This window comes from Oncorhynchus nerka, linkage group LG22, assembly GCF_034236695.1.
Source record: "Oncorhynchus nerka isolate Pitt River linkage group LG22, Oner_Uvic_2.0, whole genome shotgun sequence".
NCBI lineage: Eukaryota > Metazoa > Chordata > Actinopteri > Salmoniformes > Salmonidae > Oncorhynchus > Oncorhynchus nerka.
In genome coordinates, this window is record NC_088417.1 from 89,817,800 (window position 1) to 89,837,245 (window position 19,446).

Genomic DNA, 19,446 nt, shown 5'->3' on the forward strand with positions numbered 1-19,446 from the left:
ATGGTGTTTGTAACTCAGTTGGTAGATCATGGTGTTTGTAACTCAGTTGGTAGATCATGGTGTTTGTAACTCAGTTGGTAGATCATGGTGTTTGTAACTCAGTTGGTAGATCATGGTGTTTGTAACTCAGTTGGTAGATCATGGTGTTTGTAACTCAGTTGGTAGATCATGGTGTTTGTAACTCAGTTGGTAGATCATGGTGTTTGTAACTCAGTTGGTAGATCATGGTGTTTGTAACTCAGTTGGTAGATCATGGTGTTTGTAACTCAGTTGGTAGATCATGGTGTTTGTAACTCAGTTGGTAGATCATGGTGTTTGTAACTCAGTTGGTAGATCATGGTGCTTGTAACTCAGTTGGTAGATCATGGTGTTTGTAACTCAGTTGGTAGATCATGGTGTTTGTAACTCAGTTGGTAGATCATGGTGTTTGTAACTCAGTTGGTAGATCATGGTGTTTGTAACTCAGTTGGTAGATCATGGTGTTTGTAACTCAGTTGGTAGATCATGGTGTTTGTAACTCAGTTGGTAGATCATGGTGTTTGTAACTCAGTTGGTAGATCATGGTGTTTGTTTTGGTAACTCAGTTGGTAGATCATGGTGTTTGTAACTCAGTTGGTAGATCATGGTGTTTGTAACTCAGTTGGTAGATCATGGTGTTTGTAACTCAGTTGGTAGATCATGGTGTTTGTAACTCAGTTGGTAGAGCATGGTGTTTGTAACTCAGTTGGTAGATCATGGTGTTTGTAACTCAGTTGGTAGAGCATGGTGTTGTAACTCAGTTGGTAGATCATGGTGTTTGTAACTCAGTTGGTAGATCATGGTGTTTGTAACTCAGTTGGTAGATCATGGTGTTTGTAACTCAGTTGGTAGAGCATGGTGTTTGTAACTCAGTTGGTAGATCATGGTGTTTGTAACTCAGTTGGTAGATCATGGTGTTTGTAACTCAGTTGGTAGATCATGGTGTTTGTAACTCAGTTGGTAGATCATGGTGTTTGTAACTCAGTTGGTAGATCATGGTGTTTGTAACTCAGTTGGTAGATCATGGTGTTTGTAACTCAGTTGGTAGATCATGGTGTTTGTAACTCAGTTGGTAGATCATGGTGTTTGTAACTCAGTTGGTAGAGCATGGTGTTTGTAACTCAGTTGGTAGATCATGGTGTTTGTAACTCAGTTGGTAGAGCATGGTGTTTGTAACTCAGTTGGTAGATCATGGTGTTGTAACTCAGTTGGTAGATCATGGTGCTTGTAACTCAGTTGGTATATCATGGTGTTTGTAGATCATGGTGTTGGTGTTTGTAACTCAGTTGGTAGATCATGGTGTTTGTAACTCAGTTGGTAGATCATGGTGTTTGTAACTCAGTTGGTAGATCATGGTGTTTGTAACTCAGTTGGTAGATCATGGTGTTTGTAACTCAGTTGGTAGATCATGGTGTTTGTAACTCAGTTGGTAGATCATGGTGTTTGTAACTCAGTTGGTAGATCATGGTGTTTGTAACTCAGTTGGTAGATCATGGTGTTTGTAACTCAGTTGGTAGATCATGGTGTTTGTAACTCAGTTGGTAGATCATGGTGTTTGTAACTCAGTTGGTAGATCATGGTGTTGTAACTCAGTTGGTAGATCATGGTGTTTGTAACTCAGTTGGTAGATCATGGTGTTTGTAACTCAGTTGGTAGATCATGGTGTTTGTAACTCAGTTGGTAGATCATGGTGTTTGTAACTCAGTTGGTAGATCATGGTGTTTGTAACTCAGTTGGTAGATCATGGTGTTTGTAACTCAGTTGGTAGATCATGGTGATTTGTAACTCAGTTGGTAGAGCATGGTGTTTGTAACTCAGTTGGTAGAGCATGGTGTTTGTAACTCAGTTGGTAGATCATGGTGTTTGTAACTCAGTTGGTAGATCATGGTGTTTGTAACTCAGTTGGTAGATCATGGTGTTTGTAACTCAGTTGGTAGAGCATGGTGTTTGTAACTCAGTTGGTAGATCATGGTGTTTGTAACTCAGTTGGTAGATCATGGTGTTTGTAACTCAGTTGGTAGATCATGGTGTTTGTAACTCAGTTGGTAGAGCATGGTGTTTGTAACTCAGTTGGTAGATCATGGTGTTTGTAACTCAGTTGGTAGATCATGGTGTTTGTAACTCAGTTGGTAGATCATGGTGTTTGTAACTCAGTTGGTAGATCATGGTGTTTGTAACTCAGTTGGTAGATCATGGTGTTTGTAACTCAGTTGGTAGAGCATGGTGTTTGTAACTCAGTTGGTAGAGCATGGTGTTTGTAACTCAGTTGGTAGATCATGGTGTTTGTAACTCAGTTGGTAGATCATGGTGTTTGTAACTCAGTTGGTAGATCATGGTGTTTGTAACTCAGTTGGTAGATCATGGTGCTTTGTAACTCAGTTGGTAGAGCATGGTGTTTGTAACTCAGTTGGTAGATCATGGTGTTTGTAACTCAGTTGGTAGATCATGGTGTTTGTAACTCAGTTGGTAGATCATGGTGTTTGTAACTCAGTTGGTAGATCATGGTGTTTGTAACTCAGTTGGTAGAGCATGGTGTTGTAACTCAGTTGGTAGATCATGGTGTTTGTAACTCAGTTGGTAGATCATGGTGTTTGTAACTCAGTTGGTAGATCATGGTGTTTGTAACTCAGTTGGTAGAGCATGGTGTTTGTAACTCAGTTGGTAGATCATGGTGTTGTAACTCAGTTGGTAGATCATGGTGTTTGTAACTCAGTTGGTAGATCATGGTGTTTGTAACTCAGTTGGTAGATCATGGTGTTTGTAACTCAGTTGGTAGATCATGGTGTTTGTAACTCAGTTGGTAGATCATGGTGTTTGTAACTCAGTTGGTAGATCATGGTGTTTGTAACTCAGTTGGTAGATCATGGTGTTTGTAACTCAGTTGGTAGATCATGGTGTTTGTAACTCAGTTGGTAGATCATGGTGTTTGTAACTCAGTTGGTAGATCATGGTGTTTGTAACTCAGTTGGTAGATCATGGTGTTTGTAACTCAGTTGGTAGATCATGGTGTTTGTAACTCAGTTGGTAGATCATGGTGTTTGTAACTCAGTTGGTAGATCATGGTGTTTGTAACTCAGTTGGTAGATCATGGTGTTTGTAACTCAGTTGGTAGATCATGGTGTTTGTAACTCAGTTGGTAGATCATGGTGTTTGTAACTCAGTTGGTAGATCATGGTGTTTGTAACTCAGTTGGTAGATCATGGTGTTTGTAACTCAGTTGGTAGATCATGGTGTTTGTAACTCAGTTGGTAGATCATGGTGTTTGTAACTCAGTTGGTAGATCATGGTGTTTGTAACTCAGTTGGTAGATCATGGTGTTTGTAACTCAGTTGGTAGATCATGGTGTTTGTAACTCAGTTGGTAGATCATGGTGTTTGTAACTCAGTTGGTAGAGCATGGTGTTTGTAACTCAGTTGGTAGATCATGGTGTTGTAACTCAGTTGGTAGATCATGGTGTTGTAACTCAGTTGGTAGATCATGGTGTTTGTAACTCAGTTGGTAGATCATGGTGTTTGTTACTCAGTTGGTAGATCATGGTGTTTGTAACTCAGTTGGTAGATCATGGTGTTTGTAACTCAGTTGGTAGAGCATGGTGTTTGTAACTCAGTTGGTAGATCATGGTGTTTGTAACTCAGTTGGTAGATCATGGTGTTTGTAACTCAGTTGGTAGATCATGGTGTTTGTAACTCAGTTGGTAGATCATGGTGTTTGTAACTCAGTTGGTAGAGCATGGTGTTGTAACTCAGTTGGTAGATCATGGTGTTTGTAACTCAGTTGGTAGATCATGGTGTTTGTAACTCAGTTGGTAGATCATGGTGTTTGTAACTCAGTTGGTAGATCATGGTGTTTGTAACTCAGTTGGTAGATCATGGTGTTTGTAACTCAGTTGGTAGATCATGGTGTTTGTAACTCAGTTGGTAGATCATGGTGTTTGTAACTCAGTTGGTAGATCATGGTGTTTGTAACTCAGTTGGTAGATCATGGTGTTTGTAACTCAGTTGGTAGATCATGGTGTTTGTAACTCAGTTGGTAGATCATGGTGTTTGTAACTCAGTTGGTAGATCATGGTGTTTGTAACTCAGTTGGTAGATCATGGTGTTTGTAACTCAGTTGGTAGATCATGGTGTTTGTAACTCAGTTGGTAGATCATGGTGTTTGTAACTCAGTTGGTAGATCATGGTGTTTGTAACTCAGTTGGTAGATCATGGTGTTTGTAACTCAGTTGGTAGATCATGGTGTTTGTAACTCAGTTGGTAGATCATGGTGTTTGTAACTCAGTTGGTAGACATGGTGTTTGTAACTCAGTTGGTAGAGCATGGTGTTTGTAACTCAGTTGGTAGATCATGGTGTTTGTAACTCAGTTGGTAGATCATGGTGTTTGTAACTCAGTTGGTAGATCATGGTGTTTGTAACTCAGTTGGTAGATCATGGTGTTTGTAACTCAGTTGGTAGATCATGGTGTTGTAACTCAGTTGGTAGATCATGGTGTTTGTAACTCAGTTGGTAGAGCATGGTGTTTGTAACTCAGTTGGTAGATCATGGTGTTTGTAACTCAGTTGGTAGATCATGGTGTTTGTAACTCAGTTGGTAGATCATGGTGTTTGTAACTCATTTGGTAGATCATGGTGCTTGTAACTCAGTTGGTAGATCATGGTGTTTGTAACTCAGTTGGTAGATCATGGTGTTTGTAACTCAGTTGGTAGATCATGGTGTTTGTAACTCAGTTGGTAGATCATGGTGTTTGTAACTCAGTTGGTAGATCATGGTGTTTGTAACTCAGTTGGTAGTAGATCATGGTGTTTGTAACTCAGTTGGTAGATCATGGTGTTTGTAACTCAGTTGGTAGATCATGGTGTTGTAACTCAGTTGGTAGATCATGGTGTTTGTAACTCAGTTGGTAGAGCATGGTGTTTGTAACTCAGTTGGTAGATCATGGTGTTTGTAACTCAGTTGGTAGATCATGGTGTTTGTAACTCAGTTGGTAGATCATGGTGTTTGTAACTCAGTTGGTAGATCATGGTGTTTGTAACTCAGTTGGTAGAGCATGGTGTTTGTAACTCAGTTGGTAGATCATGGTGTTTGTAACTCAGTTGGTAGATCATGGTGTTTGTAACTCAGTTGGTAGATCATGGTGTTTGTAACTCAGTTGGTAGATCATGGTGTTTGTAACTCAGTTGGTAGATCATGGTGTTTGTAACTCAGTTGGTAGAGCATGGTGTTTGTAACTCAGTTGGTAGAGCATGGTGTTTGTAACTCAGTTGGTAGAGCATGGTGTTGTAACTCAGTTGGTAGATCATGGTGTTTGTAACTCAGTTGGTAGATCATGGTGTTGTAACTCAGTTGGTAGAGCATGGTGTTTGTAACTCAGTTGGTAGAGCATGGTGTTGTAACTCAGTTGGTAGATCATGGTGTTTGTAACTCAGTTGGTAGATCATGGTGTTTGTAACTCAGTTGGTAGATCATGGTGTTTGTAACTCAGTTGGTAGATCATGGTGTTTGTAACTCAGTTGGTAGATCATGGTGTTTGTAACTCAGTTGGTAGATCATGGTGTTTGTAACTCAGTTGGTAGAGCATGGTGTTGTAACTCAGTTGGTAGATCATGGTGTTTGTAACTCAGTTGGTAGATCATGGTGTTTGTAACTCAGTTGGTAGATCATGGTGTTTGTAACTCAGTTGGTAGATCATGGTGTTTGTAACTCAGTTGGTAGATCATGGTGTTTGTAACTCAGTTGGTAGATCATGGTGTTTGTAACTCAGTTGGTAGATCATGGTGTTTGTAACTCAGTTGGGTAGATCATGGTGTAGATCATGGTGTTTGTAACTCAGTTGGTAGATCATGGTGTTTGTAACTCAGTTGGTAGATCATGGTGTTTGTACCTCAGTTGGTAGATCATGGTGTTTGTAACTCAGTTGGTAGATCATGGTGTTTGTAACTCAGTTGGTAGATCATGTTGTTTGTCACTCAGTTGGTAGATCATGGTGCTTGTAACTCAGTTGGTAGATCATGGTGTTTGTAACTCAGTTGGTAGATCATGGTGTTTGTAACTCAGTTGGTAGATCATGGTGTTTGTAACTCAGTTGGTAGATCATGGTGTTTGTAACTCAGTTGGTAGATCATGGTGTTTGTAACTCAGTTGGTAGATCATGGTGTTTGTAACTCAGTTGGTAGATCATGGTGTTTGTAACTCAGTTGGTAGATGATGGTGTTTGTAACACAGTTGGTAGATCATGGTGTTTGTAACTCAGTTGGTAGAGCATGGTGTTTGTAACTCAGTTGGTAGATCATGGTGTTTGTAACTCAGTTGGTAGATCATGGTGCTTGTAACTCAGTTGGTAGATCATGGTGTTTGTAACTCAGTTGGTAGATCATGGTGTTTGTAACTCAGTTGGTAGATCATGGTGTTTGTAACTCAGTTGGTAGATGATGGTGTTTGTAACACAGTTGGTAGAGCATGGTGTTTGTAACTCAGTTGGTAGAGCATGGTGTTTGTAACTCAGTTGGTAGAGCATGGTGTTGTAACTCAGTTGGTAGATCATGGTGTTTGTTACTCAGTTGGTAGATCATGGTGTTTGTAACTCAGTTGGTAGAGCATGGTGTTTGTAACTCAGTTGGTAGATCATGGTGTTTGTAACTCAGTTGGTAGATCATGGTGTTTGTAACTCAGTTGGTAGATCATGGTGTTTGTAACTCAGTTGGTAGATCATGGTGTTTGTAACTCAGTTGGTAGATCATGGTGTTTGTAACTCAGTTGGTAGATTATGGTGTTTGTAACTCAGTTGGTAGAGCATGGTGTTTGTAACTCAGTTGGTTTGGTAGAGCATGGTGTTTGTAACTCAGTTGGTAGATCATGGTGTTTGTAACTCAGTTGGTAGATCATGGTGCTTGTAACTCAGTTGGTAGAGCATGGTGTTTGTAACTCAGTTGGTAGAGCATGGTGTTTGTAACTCAGTTGGTAGATCATGGTGTTTGTAACTCAGTTGGTAGATGATGGTGTTTGTAACACAGTTGGTAGAGCATGGTGTTTGTAACTCAGTTGGTAGAGCATGGTGTTTGTAACTCAGTTGGTAGATCATGGTGTTTGTAACTCAGTTGGTAGATCATGGTGTTTGTAACTCAGTTGGTAGATCATGGTGTTTGTAACTCAGTTGGTAGAGCATGGTGTTTGTAACTCAGTTGGTAGATCATGGTGTTTGTAACTCAGTTGGTAGATCATGGTGTTTGTAACTCAGTTGGTAGATCATGGTGTTTGTAACTCAGTTGGTAGATCATGGTGTTTGTAACTCAGTTGGTAGATCATGGTGCTTGTAACTCAGTTGGTAGATCATGGTGTTTGTAACTCAGTTGGTAGATCATGGTGTTTGTAACTCAGTTGGTAGATCATGGTGTTTGTAACTCAGTTGGTAGATCATGGTGTTTGTAACTCAGTTGGTAGATCATGGTGTTTGTAACTCAGTTGGTAGATCATGGTGTTTGTAACTCAGTTGGTAGATCATGGTGTTTGTAACTCAGTTGGTAGATCATGGTGTTTGTAACTCAGTTGGTAGATCATGGTGTTTGTAACTCAGTTGGTAGATCATGGTGTTTGTAACTCAGTTGGTAGATCATGGTGTTTGTAACTCAGTTGGTAGATCATGGTGTTTGTAACTCAGTTGGTAGATCATGGTGTTTGTAACTCAGTTGGTAGATCATGGTGTTTGTAACTCAGTTGGTAGATCATGGTGTTTGTAACTCAGTTGGTAGATCATGGTGTTTGTAACTCAGTTGGTAGATCATGGTGTTTGTAACTCAGTTGGTAGATCATGGTGTTTGTAACTCAGTTGGTAGATCATGGTGTTTGTAACTCAGTTGGTAGATCATGGTGTTTGTAACTCAGTTGGTAGATCATGGTGTTTGTTACTCAGTTGGTAGATCATGGTGTTTGTAACTCAGTTGGTAGAGCATGGTGTTTGTAACTCAGTTGGTAGATCATGGTGTTTGTAACTCAGTTGGTAGATCATGGTGTTTGTAACTCAGTTGGTAGATCATGGTGTTTGTAACTCATTTGGTAGATCATGGTGCTTGTAACTCAGTTGGTAGATCATGGTGTTTGTACCTCAGTTGGTAGATCATGGTGTTTGTAACTCAGTTGGTAGATCATGGTGTTTGTAACTCAGTTGGTAGATCATGGTGTTTGTAACTCAGTTGGTAGATCATGGTGTTTGTAACTCAGTTGGTAGATCATGGTGTTTGTAACTCAGTTGGTAGATCATGGTGTTTGTAACTCAGTTGGTAGATCATGGTGTTTGTAACTCAGTTGGTAGAGCATGATGTTTGTAACTCAGTTGGTAGATAATGGTGTTTGTAACTCAGTTGGTAGATCATGGTGTTGTAACTCAGTTGGTAGATCATGGTGTTTGTAACTCAGTTGGTAGAGCATGGTGTTTGTAACTCAGTTGGTAGATCATGGTGTTGTAACTCAGTTGGTAGATCATGGTGCTTGTAACTCAGTTGGTAGATCATGGTGTTTGTAACTCAGTTGGTAGATCATGGTGTTTGTAACTCAGTTGGTAGATCATGGTGTTTGTAACTCAGTTGGTAGATCATGGTGTTTGTAACTCAGTTGGTAGATCATGGTGTTGTAACTCAGTTGGTAGATCATGGTGTTTGTAACTCAGTTGGTAGAGCATGGTGTTTGTAACTCAGTTGGTAGATCATGGTGTTTGTAACTCAGTTGGTAGATCATGGTGTTTGTAACTCAGTTGGTAGATCATGGTGTTTGTAACTCAGTTGGTAGATCATGGTGTTTGTAACTCAGTTGGTAGATCATGGTGCTTGTAACTCAGTTGGTAGAGCATGGTGTTTGTAACTCAGTTGGTAGAGCATGGTGTTTGTAACTCAGTTGGTAGATCATGGTGTTTGTAACTCAGTTGGTAGATCATGGTGTTTGTAACTCAGTTGGTAGATCATGGTGTTTGTAACTCAGTTGGTAGAGCATGGTGTTGTAACTCAGTTGGTAGATCATGGTGTTTGTAACTCAGTTGGTAGATCATGGTGTTTGTAACTCAGTTGGTAGATCATGGTGTTTGTAACTCAGTTGGTAGAGCATGGTGTTTGTAACTCAGTTGGTAGATCATGGTGTTGTAACTCAGTTGGTAGATCATGGTGCTTGTAACTCAGTTGGTAGATCATGGTGTTTGTAACTCAGTTGGTAGATCATGGTGTTTGTAACTCAGTAGGTAGATCATGGTGTTTGTAACTCAGTTGGTAGATCATGGTGTTTGTAACTCAATTGGTAGAGCATGATGTTGTAACTCAGTTGGTAGATAATGGTGTTTGTAACTCAGTTGGTAGAGCATGGTGTTGTAACTCAGTTGGTAGATCATGGTGTTTGTAACTCAGTTGGTAGAGCATGGTGTTTGTAACTCAGTTGGTAGATCATGGTGTTGTAACTCAGTTGGTAGATCATGGTGTTTGTAACTCAGTTGGTAGATCATGGTGTTTGTAACTCAGTTGGTAGATCATGGTGTTTGTAACTCAGTTGGTAGATCATGGTGTTTGTAACTCAGTTGGTAGATCATGGTGTTTGTAACTCAGTTGGTAGATCATGGTGTTTGTAACTCAGTTGGTAGATCATGGTGTTTGTAACTCAGTTGGTAGAGCATGGTGTTTGTAACTCAGTTGGTAGATCATGGTGTTTGTAACTCAGTTGGTAGATCATGGTGTTTGTAACTCAGTTGGTAGATCATGGTGTTTGTAACTCAGTTGGTAGATCATGGTGTTTGTAACTCAGTTGGTAGAGCATGGTGTTTGTAACTCAGTTGGTAGAGCATGGTGTTGTAACTCAGTTGGTAGATCATGGTGTTTGTAACTCAGTTGGTAGATCATGGTGTTTGTAACTCAGTTGGTAGATCATGGTGTTTGTAACTCAGTTGGTAGAGCATGGTGTTGTAACTCAGTTGGTAGATCATGGTGTTTGTAACTCAGTTGGTAGATCATGGTGTTTGTAACTCAGTTGGTAGATCATGGTGTTTGTAACTCAGTTGGTAGATCATGGTGTTTGTAACTCAGTTGGTAGATCATGGTGTTGTAACTCAGTTGGTAGATCATGGTGTTTGTAACTCAGTTGGTAGATCATGGTGTTTGTAACTCAGTTGGTAGATCATGGTGTTTGTAACTCAGTTGGTAGATCATGGTGTTTGTAACTCAGTTGGTAGATCATGGTGTTTGTAACTCAGTTGGTAGATCATGGTGTTTGTAACTCAGTTGGTAGATAATGGTGTTTGTAACTCAGTTGGTAGAGCATGGTGTTTGTAACTCAGTTGGTAGATCATGGTGTTTGTAACTCAGTTGGTAGATCATGGTGTTTGTAACTCAGTTGGTAGATCATGGTGTTTGTAACTCATTTGGTAGATCATGGTGCTTGTAACTCAGTTGGTAGATCATGGTGTTTGTACCTCAGTTGGTAGATCATGGTGTTTGTAACTCAGTTGGTAGATCATGGTGTTTGTAACTCAGTTGGTAGATCATGGTGTTTGTAACTCAGTTGGTAGATCATGGTGTTTGTAACTCAGTTGGTAGATCATGGTGTTTGTAACTCAGTTGGTAGATCATGGTGTTTGTAACTCAGTTGGTAGATCATGGTGTTTGTAACTCAGTTGGTAGATCATGGTGTTTGTAACTCAGTTGGTAGATCATGGTGTTGTAACTCAGTTGGTAGATCATGGTGTTTGTAACTCAGTTGGTAGAGCATGGTGTTTGTAACTCAGTTGGTAGATCATGGTGTTGTAACTCAGTTGGTAGATCATGGTGCTTGTAACTCAGTTGGTATATCATGGTGTTTGTAACTCAGTTGGTAGATCATGGTGTTTGTTACTCAGTTGGTAGATCATAGTGCTTGTAACTCAGTTGGTAGAGCATGGTGTTTGTAACTCAGTTGGTAGAGCATGGTGTTGTAACTCAGTTGGTAGATCATGGTGTTTGTAACTCAGTTGGTAGATCATGGTGTTTGTAACTCAGTTGGTAGAGCATGTTGTTTGTAACTCTGTTGGTAGAGCATGGTGTTTGTAACTCAGTTGGTAGATCATGGTGTTTGTAACTCAGTTGGTAGATCATGGTGTTTGTAACTCAGTTGGTAGAGCATGGTGTTGTAACTCAGTTGGTAGATCATGGTGTTTGTAACTCAGTTGGTAGATCATGGTGTTTGTAACTCAGTTGGTAGATCATGGTGTTTGTAACTCAGTTGGTAGATCATGGTGTTTGTAACTCAGTTGGTAGATCATGGTGTTTGTAACTCAGTTGGTAGATCATGGTGTTTGTAACTCAGTTGGTAGATCATGGTGTTTGTAACTCAGTTGGTAGATCATGGTGTTTGTAACTCAGTTGGTAGATCATGGTGTTTGTAACTCAGTTGGTAGATCATGGTGTTTGTAACTCAGTTGGTAGATCATGGTGTTTGTAACTCAGTTGGTAGATCATGGTGTTGTAACTCAGTTGGTAGATCATGGTGTTTGTAACTCAGTTGGTAGAGCATGGTGTTTGTAACTCAGTTGGTAGATCATGGTGTTTGTAACTCAGTTGGTAGATCATGGTGTTTGTAACTCAGTTGGTAGATCATGGTGCTTGTAACTCAGTTGGTAGAGCATGGTGTTTGTAACTCAGTTGGTAGAGCATGGTGTTGTAACTCAGTTGGTAGATCATGGTGTTTGTAACTCAGTTGGTAGATCATGGTGTTTGTAACTCAGCTGGTAGATCATGGTGTTTGTAACTCAGCTGGTAGATCATGGTGTTTGTAACTCAGTTGGTAGATCATGGTGTTTGTAACTCAGTTGGTAGATCATGGTGTTTGTAACTCATTTGGTAGAGCATGGTGTTGTAACTCAGCTGGTAGATCATGGTGTTTTTAACTCAGTTGGTAGATCATGGTGTTTGTAACTCAGTTGGTAGATCATGGTGTTTGTAACTCAGTTGGTAGATCATGGTGCTTGTAACTCAGTTGGTAGATCATGGTGTTTGTAACTCAGTTGGTAGATCATGGTGTTTGTAACTCAGTTGGTAGATCATGGTGTTTGTAACTCAGTTGGTAGATCATGGTGTTTGTAACTCAGTTGGTAGATCATGGTGTTTGTAACTCAGTTGGTAGATCATGGTGTTTGTAACTCAGTTGGTAGATCATGGTGTTTGTAACTCAGTTGGTAGATCATGGTGTTTGTAACTCAGTTGGTAGATCATGGTGTTTGTAACTCAGTTGGTAGATCATGGTGTTGTAACTCAGTTGGTAGATAATGGTGTTTGTAACTCAGTTGGTAGATCATGGTGTTTGTAACTCAGTTGGTAGATCATGGTGTTGTAACTCAGTTGGTAGATCATGGTGTTTGTAACTCAGTTGGTAGAGCATGGTGTTTGTAACTCAGTTGGTAGATCATGGTGTTTGTAACTCAGTTGGTAGATCATGGTGTTGTAACTCAGTTGGTAGATCATGGTGTTTGTAACTCAGTTGGTAGATCATGGTGTTTGTAACTCAGTTGGTAGAGCATGGTGTTTGTAACTCAGTTGGTAGAGCATGGTGTTTGTAACTCAGTTGGTAGATCATGGTGTTTGTAACTCAGTTGGTAGATCATGGTGTTTGTAACTCAGTTGGTAGATCATGGTGTTTGTAACTCAGTTGGTAGATCATGGTGTTTGTAACTCAGTTGGTAGATCATGGTGTTTGTAACTCAGTTGGTAGATCATGGTGTTTGTAACTCAATTGGTAGAGCATGGTGTTGTAACTCAGTTGGTAGATCATGGTGTTTGTAACTCAGTTGGTAGATCATGGTGTTTGTAACTCAGTTGGTAGATCATGGTGTTGTAACTCAGTTGGTAGATCATGGTGTTTGTAACTCAGTTGGTAGATCATGGTGTTTGTAACTCAGTTGGTAGATCATGGTGTTTGTAACTCAGTTGGTAGATCATGGTGTTTGTAACTCAGTTGGTAGATCATGGTGTTTGTAACTCAGTTGGTAGATCATGGTGTTTGTAACTCAGTTGGTAGATCATGGTGTTTGTAACTCAGTTGGTAGATCATGGTGTTTGTAACTCAGTTGGTAGATCATGGTGTTTGTAACTCAGTTGGTAGATCATGGTGTTTGTAACTCAGTTGGTAGATCATGGTGTTTGTAACTCAGTTGGTAGATCATGGTGCTTGTAACTCAGTTGGTAGATCATGGTGTTTGTAACTCAGTTGGTAGATCATGGTGTTTGTAACTCAGTTGGTAGATCATGGTGTTGTAACTCAGTTGGTAGATCATGGTGTTTGTAACTCAGTTGGTAGATCATGGTGTTTGTAACTCAGTTGGTAGATCATGGTGTTTGTAACTCAGTTGGTAGATCATGGTGTTTGTAACTCAGTTGGTAGATCATGGTGTTTGTAACTCAGTTGGTAGAGCATGGTGTTTGTAACTCAGTTGGTAGAGCATGGTGTTGTAACTCAGTTGGTAGATCATGGTGTTTGTTACTCAGTTGGTAGATCATGGTGCTTGTAACTCAGTTGGTAGAGCATGGTGTTTGTAACTCAGTTGGTAGAGCATGGTGTTGTAACTCAGTTGGTAGATCATGGTGTTTGTAACTCAGTTGGTAGATGATGGTGTTTGTAACACAGTTGGTAGAGCATGGTGTTTGTAACTCAGTTGGTAGAGCATGGTGTTTGTAACTCAGTTGGTAGAGCATGGTGTTGTAACTCAGTTGGTAGATCATGGTGTTTGTTACTCAGTTGGTAGATCATGGTGCTTGTAACTCAGTTGGTAGAGCATGGTGTTTGTAACTCAGTTGGTAGAGCATGGTGTTGTAACTCAGTTGGTAGATCATGGTGTTTGTAACTCAGTTGGTAGATCATGGTGTTTGTAACTCAGTTGGTAGATCATGGTGTTTGTACCTCAGTTGGTAGATCATGGTGTTTGTAACTCAGTTGGTAGATGATGGTGTTTGTAACACAGTTGGTAGAGCATGGTGTTTGTAACTCAGTTGGTAGAGCATGGTGTTGTAACTCAGTTGGTAAATCATGGTGTTTGTTACTCAGTTGGTAGATCATGGTGCTTGTAACTCAGTTGGTAGAGCATGGTGTTTGTAACTCAGTTGGTAGAGCATGGTGTTGTAACTCAGTTGGTAGATCATGGTGTTTGTAACTCAGTTGGTAGATGATGGTGTTTGTAACACAGTTGGTAGAGCATGGTGTTTGTAACTCAGTTGGTAGAGCATGGTGTTTGTAACTCAGTTGGTAGAGCATGGTGTTGTAACTCAGTTGGTAGATCATGGTGTTTGTTACTCAGTTGGTAGATCATGGTGCTTGTAACTCAGTTGGTAGAGCATGGTGTTTGTAACTCAGTTGGTAGAGCATGGTGTTGTAACTCAGTTGGTAGATCATGGTGTTTGTAACTCAGTTGGTAGATCATGGTGTTTGTAACTCAGTTGGTAGATCATGTTGTTTGTAACTCAGTTGGTAGATCATGATGCTTGTAACTCAGTTGGTAGATCATGGTGTTTGTAACTCAGTTGGTAGATCATGGTGTTTGTAACTCAGTTGGTAGATCATGGTGTTTGTAACTCAGTTGGTAGATCATGGTGTTTGTAACTCAGTTGGTAGATCATGGTGTTTGTAACTCAGTTGGTAGATCATGGTGTTTGTACCTCAGTTGGTAGATCATGGTGTTTGTAACTCAGTTGGTAGATGATGGTGTTTGTAACTCAGTTGGTAGATGATGGGGTTTGTAACTCAGTTGGTAGATCATGGTGTTTGTACCTCAGTTGGTAGATCATGGTGTTTGTAACTCAGTTGGTAGATCATGGTGCTTGTAACTCAGTTGGTAGATCATGGTGTTTGTAACTCAGTTGGGAGATCATGGTGTTTGTAACTCAATTGGTAGATCATGGTGTTTGTAGCTCAGTTTGTAAATCATGGTGCTTGTAACTCAGTTGGTAGATCATGGTGTTGTAACTCAGTTGGTAGATCATGGTGTTTGTAACTCAGTTGGTAGATCATGGTGTTTGTAACTCAGTTGGTAGATCATGGTGCTTGTAACTCAGTTGGTAGATCATGGTGTTGTAACTCAGTTGGTAGATCATGGTGTTTGTAACTCAGTTGGTAGATCATGGTGTTGTAACTCAGTTGGTAGATCATGGTGTTTGTAACTCAGTTGGTAGATCATGGTGTTGTAACTCAGTTGGTAGATCATGGTGTTTGTAACTCAGTTGGTAGATCATGGTGTTTGTAACTCAGTTGGTAGATCATGGTGCTTGTAACTCAGTTGGTAGATCATGGTGTTGTAACTCAGTTGGTAGATCATGGTGTTTGTAACTCAGTTGGTAGATCATGGTGTTGTAACTCAGTTGGTAGATCATGGTGTTTGTAACTCAGTTGGTAGATCATGGTGTTGTAACTCAGTTGGTAGATCATGGTGTTTGTAACTCAGTTGGTAGATCATGGTGTTTGTAACTCAGATCATGGTGCTTGCTACGCCAGGAAAGTGGCTTTGATTGCCAGGACCACCCATAATGTATGCACATATGACTAAGTCGCATTTGGATAAAAGATCTGGTAAATGTTATATATTATTATATTATATTATTATTACATATTAGATTATAAACAACGTGATTTGCTTATCTATCTGTAACTACATGATCAGGTGTTTTTACCTTCTTCCATATGGAAACGGTGGCTTTCAGGGTGTTTTTACCTTCTTCCATGTGGAAACGGTGGCTTTCAGGGTGTTTTTACCTTCTTCCATATGGAAACGGTGGCTTTCAGGGTGTTTTTACCTCCTTCCATATGGAAACGGTGGCTTTCAGGGTGTTTTTACCTTCTTCCATATGGAAACGGTGGCTTTCAGGGTGTTTTTACCTTCTTCCATATGGAAACAGTGGCTTTCAGGGTGATTTTACCTTCTTCCATGTGGAAACGGTGGCTTTCAGGGTGTTTTTACCTTCTTCCATATGGAAACGGTGGCTTTTAGGGTGTTTTTACCTTCTTCCATGTGGAAACGGTGGCTTTCAGGGTGTTTTTACCTTCTTCCATATGGAAACGGTGGCTTTCAGGGTGTTTTTACCTTCTTCCATATGGAAACGGTGGCTTTCAGGGTGATTTTACCTTCTTCCATGTGGAAACGGTGGCTTTCAGGGTGTTTTTACCTTCTTCCATATGGAAACGGTGGTTTTCAGGGTGTTTTTACCTTCTTCCATATGGAAACGGTGGCTTTCAGGGTGTTTTTACCTTCTTCCATATGGAAACAGTAGCTTTCAGGGTGATTTTACCTTCTTCCATGTGGAAACGGTGGCTTTCAGGGTGTCTTTACCTTCTTCCATATGGAAACGGTGGCTTTCAGGGTGTTTTTACCTGCTTCCATATGGAAATGGTGGCTTTCAGGGTGATTTTACCTTCTTCCATGTGGAAACGGTGGCTTTCAGGGTGTTTTTACCTTCTTCCATATGGAAACGGTGGCTTTCAGGGTGTTTTTACCTTCTTCCATACGGAAACAGTGGCTTTCAGGGTGTTTTTACCTTCTTCCAAATGGGCACGGTGGCTTTCAGGGTGATTTTACCTTCTTCCATGTGGAAACGGTGGCTTTCAGGGTGTTTTTAACTTCTTCCATGTGGAAACGGTGGCTTTCAGGGTGTTTTTACCTTATTCCATATGGAAACGGTGGCTTTCAGGGTGTTTTTACCTTCTTCCATATGGAAACGGTGGCTTTCAGGGTGTTTTTGCATTCTTCCATATGGACACGGTGGCTTTCAGGGTGTCTATACAGAACTGCACTGCCTCCAGAGCGTTCCCTCTGTGAGGAGATGAGATGCCGATGATCACACAGGCCTCATTCACAGGCACCAGTTTGGAAAACAGAAGAATTAACTTAGTCTTGAAGCAGTCTCTCATAAAGTTAGAGTTCCCTGCCCATAGTCTCACATAGTAACAGAGTTATTGTCTCAGAGTTACAACACTGTTATTAGTTAGTTAGTTAGTTAGTTAGTTAGTTAGTTAGTTAGTTAGTTAGTTAGTTAGTTTACCAGGAATGCGACACAGAGAGTTTTGTGAAGCTCACTCCAGTCGATGACGGACACAGATGTGCATGACAGTGGGCCATCTTGCCCTGATGTCTGTGTAGATCTTCCTGAATTCTGATTGGGCCATAGGGACATAGGCTTCATACACCAACTGCACCACCTTCTTCCCCTCAAAATTGTTCCTTGTCGTACCTGAAATAATTAATTAATAACCATCACGGACATCCTGGCCTTGACTGAACATTTGTGAGCGACTGTGTTCAAACTTCCAACCAGGGTCTATTGTGTGCCACGAGACTGACTGTATTAGCCTGCTGAGCTAAAGACTAACACAAGCCTTCAGTGTAAATGGGTGCGCTCTGATCAGTGGTGTAAAGTCCTTAAGTAAAAATAGTTTAAAGTACTACTGAAGTAGTTTTTTGGGGTATCTGGACTTTACTATTTATATTTTTGACAACTTTTACTTCACTACATTTCTCAAGAAAATAATGTACTTTTTACTCCATAGATTTTCCCTGACACCCAAAAGTACTCGTTATATTTCAAATGCTTAGCAGGACAGGAAAATGGCACTTCTCATGAGAACATCCTTGGTCATCCCTACTGCCTCTGATCTGATGGACTCACTAAACACAAATGCTTTGTTTGTAAATGATATCTGAGTGTTAGTGTGCCCCTGGCTATCCTCAAAAAAATGTCAAAGTTATGGTGCCGTCTGGTTTGCTTAATATAAGGAGTGTGAAATGATTTATACTTTTGATACTTAAGCATATTTTAGCAATCAAATGTAATTTTGATACTTCAGTAAAAGTCAAATTTTTTGGTTTTAAATATACTTTAATGAAGACATTCAAACTATGAAATAACACATATGGGCCAACTCATTCAAGGGTTTTTCTTTATTTTTACTATTTTCTACATTGTAGAATAATAGTGAAGACATCAAAACTATGAAATAACACATATGTAATCATGTAGGAACCAAAAACATGTTAAACAAATCAACATATATTTTATATTTCAGATTCTTCAAAGTATTCACCTTTTGTCTTGTTGACAGCTTTGCACACTCTTGGCATTATCTCAACCTGCTTCACGAGGAATGCTTTTCCAACTGTCTTTAAGGAGTTCCCACATATGCTGAGCACTTTTTGGCTGCTTTTCCTTCACTCTGCGGTCCAACTCATTCCAAACCATCTCAATTGGGTTGAGGTCAGGTGATTGTGGAGGTCAGGTCATCTGATGCAGCACTATATCACTCCCCTTCTTGGTGAAATAGCCCTTACACTGCCTGGAGGTGTGTTTTGGGTCATTGTCCTGTTGAAAAACAAATGACAGCCCGACTAAGCGCAAACCAGAAGGGATGGCTTATCGCTGCAGAATACTGTAGCCATGCTGGTTAAGTGTGCTTTGAACTGTAAATAAATCACTGACAGTGTCAAGAGCAAAGCACCCCCACACCTCCTCCTCCATGCTTCACGGTGGGAACCAAGCATGCGAAGATCATCCATTCACCTACTCTGCGTCTCACAAAGACATGGCGGTTGGAACCAAAAATCTGAAATTTGGACTCATCAGACCAAAGGATATATTTCCACCGGTCTAATATCCATTCCTTGTGTTTCTTAGCCCAAGCAAGTCTCTTCTTCTTTTTGGTGTTCTTTAGTAGTGGTTTCTTTGCAACAATTCAACCATGAAGGCCTGATTCACACGGTCTTCTCTGAATAGTTGATGTTGAGATGTGTCTGTTACTTGAACTCTGTGAAGAATTTATTTGGGCTACAATTTCTGAAACTGGTAACTCTAATGAACGTATCCTCTGCAGCAGAGGTAACTCTGGGTCTTCCTTTCCTGTGGCAGTCCTCTTGAGAGCGGTCCTCGTGAGAACACTTTCTTTAGTTACTACATGATTCCATATGTGTTCTTTTATAGTTTTGATGTCTTCACTACTATTCTACAATGTAGAAAATAGTAAAAATAGAGAAAAACCCTTGAATGAGTAGGTGTGTCCAAACTTTTGACTGATACTGTATATGAAGATGAGATATGTGTAAAGTCCCTTCTCAACTATGAAGATGGAAATTGCACCACAGGAGGGGCTGGTGAGGAGTCTTACACTGCATCCACAGAGAGCTTGTCATGGGTCACCTTGATCAGGTCCCTCGGACCCCTTCCTCCTTCCTCAGACATCTCTGTGTTAGGAATGAGGGATGAGGAAGCTAAAATAAGCAGTCAGGGGATCATATAAGTAAAACTGGAATTAGTAGAGATAGATAGATTTCTGCTGGAAAAATAAACTAAAGACAGTAAGACACTAATCAATTGTAGTTCCACTCATGACAGAGAGACGCAAACAATTCAGATAAACCTTGAGCTGTCACTGTCATGTTGGAGAGTTCTGCAAATAGTGCTTTCA

General features: G+C 40.2%; 1 pseudogene; it reads right to left on the reverse strand.

Moving 5' to 3' along the window:
- Nucleotides 1–19,220, reverse strand: part of LOC135563905 (molybdopterin synthase catalytic subunit-like) — a 30,011-nt pseudogene extending 10,791 nt beyond the window's left edge.
- Between the last annotated feature and the right edge of the window lie 226 nt (nt 19,221–19,446).